Source organism: Sapajus apella, unplaced genomic scaffold (genome assembly GCF_009761245.1).
Source record: "Sapajus apella isolate SASKATOON/1434 unplaced genomic scaffold, GSC_monkey_1.0 scaffold154, whole genome shotgun sequence".
Classification (NCBI taxonomy): Eukaryota; Metazoa; Chordata; class Mammalia; order Primates; family Cebidae; genus Sapajus; species Sapajus apella.
Window position 1 is genome coordinate 2275640 of NW_022437094.1, and position 2703 is coordinate 2278342.

The window sequence follows — 2703 nt, forward strand, 5'->3', positions numbered from 1 at the left end:
GGATTAAATCATTCATAAACTTTATCTGGAAATTTCAGTTACATGAACCAATATATTCCTTTTATTGTTTAAGCCAGTTATTCATATTATTTATCATTTATTATATTTTATATTACACATTATACATATTATTGAAGACTTTTCTGTTACTAGTAGAGAAGCAATGATTTGGATCTTCAATCTCACTGTCGTCTTAAACACATCAGCTTAGTTGTAATCTGTGTTGGCAAAGAAGTCCTAAGCATTCCATTCAGCTTCACTAAAATGCAGGCTTCTTTCCCTGACCTCCCTTTTCTTCTTAGAGCACTTTTTCTTTTCTTTTTTTTTTTTTTTTTTCCAGAAAAACTGTCAGTTACAAATTTTTTCTCTTCCCCTTTGAGAAGTAAGTCTTTTAAAAAGTCACTTTTACAACCCAGAAAGGTCTTTCTCAAGAGCCTGGAGCCATCCTGTTAAATGTAGCCTTTAAAGGTGGGAGTGCTCCTATCTCCTAGGTTTCATCCTTCAGTACTTTCCACCAGCTCACCCCAGTGCTTAAAGAACCGTTTTCCTTTTTGTTCCAGGAGAGTTGAGTTCAGTCTTGCTTATTGCTAGGGCTTTGATTAAAGTCTTCTTTGCCTGTTTAACACCATAAAGTTCAATTTTTCTTTGATAATGTCTCAGAATCTCTTCTCTAGATTCTGCTTTCGAAAACCAGGTGCTACAGAAAATATTCAAAACTTTCATAATAAAAGGGGTTTAGTTAGTGTACCTTTAGTCTGACATTTCCCTGAGAAGCACACAATCTTGGCTTGTTTTGATGAGGTGAGTGGGTTCAGTCTTTCACCCAGAGAAGGGGTCAGTGTTCCCAGAATAAATAATGTCATCAGTACTTTCCCGCTGCACCTTGTTTGAGTTTTTTCCAGTTCATTGTATGCTCTAAATTTCCTTCTCCTGGCTTTGTCCCATGCCTTTGCCTCTTAGCCCCAAAGCATTTTCTCTCTCCCAGAGCCAGGTTTTCCATCCAAGTAAGACCACCTGAAAGTCTTTTCCTGGTTTACTGACAGATAATCAAGCTACATCCTCTCACACTAAGGGGCCAGGCTGCTTCAAACAGAAAATGTCTTTGAAATGGCTTGTTAAGGTAGCCCAATTTAATTGTTAAAAATGTATGCCAGGAAGTCAAACACTTTGGCCTATTTTATTCTGAAGTATTTCTCTTGAGTGGACATAAAGCTCTAGCTAAAATTCTCAGCTGAAAAACCTTTTTTACTTCTGCTTTTTTTTTTTTTTTCCACAATACAAGCATGTAACCAAATAAAAATTAGAAATCAGGCTTTCAATTTTTCTCCACAGTGACAATGGCAATCCCTATCATTGAGCAAGAATATTGAAAAAAGATAACATAATTAACCTTTAACTTTCTTATTTCCCTAGACCACATCCTTCCACCTGATTATCTGACTGTTTCTATTTTGACTTCCCATAATTATTCCAAGCTCCTATCCAGAGTTTCTTTTTTTTTTTTTTTTTTTTTTTCCAGAGACGGAGTTTCGCTCTTGTTACCCAGGCTGGAGTGCAATGGCGCGATCTCGGCTCATTGCAACCTCCGCTTCCTGGGTTCAGACAATTCTCCTGCCTCAGCCTCCTGAGTAGCTGGGATTACAGGCACGCGCCACCATGCCCAGCTGATTTTTTATATTTTTAGTAGAGACGGGGTTTCACCATGTTGACCAGGATGGTCTTGATCTCTTTACCTCGTGATCCACCCACGTCGGCCTCCCAAAGTGCTGATTACAGGCGTGAGCCACCCATCCAGAGTTTCTAAACTTCCTGGAAAAAATAATCAAAAAATAATAAGACAGGTTTTCCTCCTCAGATCTAAGAAAACTTATGCTGAAATTATGGATCAAATCAGATGCTTTCTTTACTTCTCTCTCTGGAGGAATAGTACATCAGATCAGCAACAGTGGCTTCCAGTGTCTCTCTTCTCTTTGTCTGCATATTGGAAGAGCTCAACCCTCCACTAGCCCTAGTGAGTGAGACATTAATGGGCTTTGTGAATAATGGCTACATGATCAAAATTGTTGTTCATAACAGTTTAGGCTGTAGTATAGAAAAGGGCTAGGAAGGGGCAGGAATAGACTAGTAAAATTAGTTGGTGGGGTTATGTTCAGCTCAAACATGAGATCAAGGTTGCAGTAATGCCAATGGTGGTACAAGAGTAGATTTTAGCAATCTTCAGTCAGAAAAATTACTAAAATTTTATGATTAATTGGATGTAAATGGGAGGATGTTAGGGAGTCGGAGATTTTAAGAATGTCACCCAGGTTTCTTGTTGAAGCAACAAAGTAGAAAATAACAACTGACATTCACTAATATGTTCGATTTGTCTAGCACTGTTTTCACTAATACAATAAAATCTTGGTGTGCGTATGACTATGAGAATTTAAAAGTGTCCATTATTTTCAATGTGAACAAATGAAACTCATGTAAAGGGTGGTAAGAGTACAGCTGGTAGAGAAGGATGGATCAAACAAGATAAAGGAGAGAAGAGACAAGCAATAGCCCAGGCCTATGGCAGTCTGCTGGTTTCAGGACACAAGTAGAGAAAGATCCTACATAGGAAACATGATACCTTATCCCTTATTTAAAAGGGGAAGGAAGATTGAATGAAGCAGTTGTAGAAAGATTTCCATATTTGGTGGTAAATATTTGGCCTAAAAA

General features: G+C 38.0%; 1 long non-coding RNA gene across 1 annotated transcript; it reads right to left on the reverse strand.

Moving 5' to 3' along the window:
- Positions 1-226: 226 nt before the first annotated feature.
- On the reverse strand, positions 227-1908 carry LOC116541704. Its single transcript, XR_004264904.1, has 2 exons — positions 1788-1908; positions 227-1478 (listed from the first exon to the last, which is right to left on the reverse strand). It is a non-coding gene; the product is annotated as an uncharacterized LOC116541704 (long non-coding RNA).
- Positions 1909-2703: the final 795 nt, after the last annotated feature.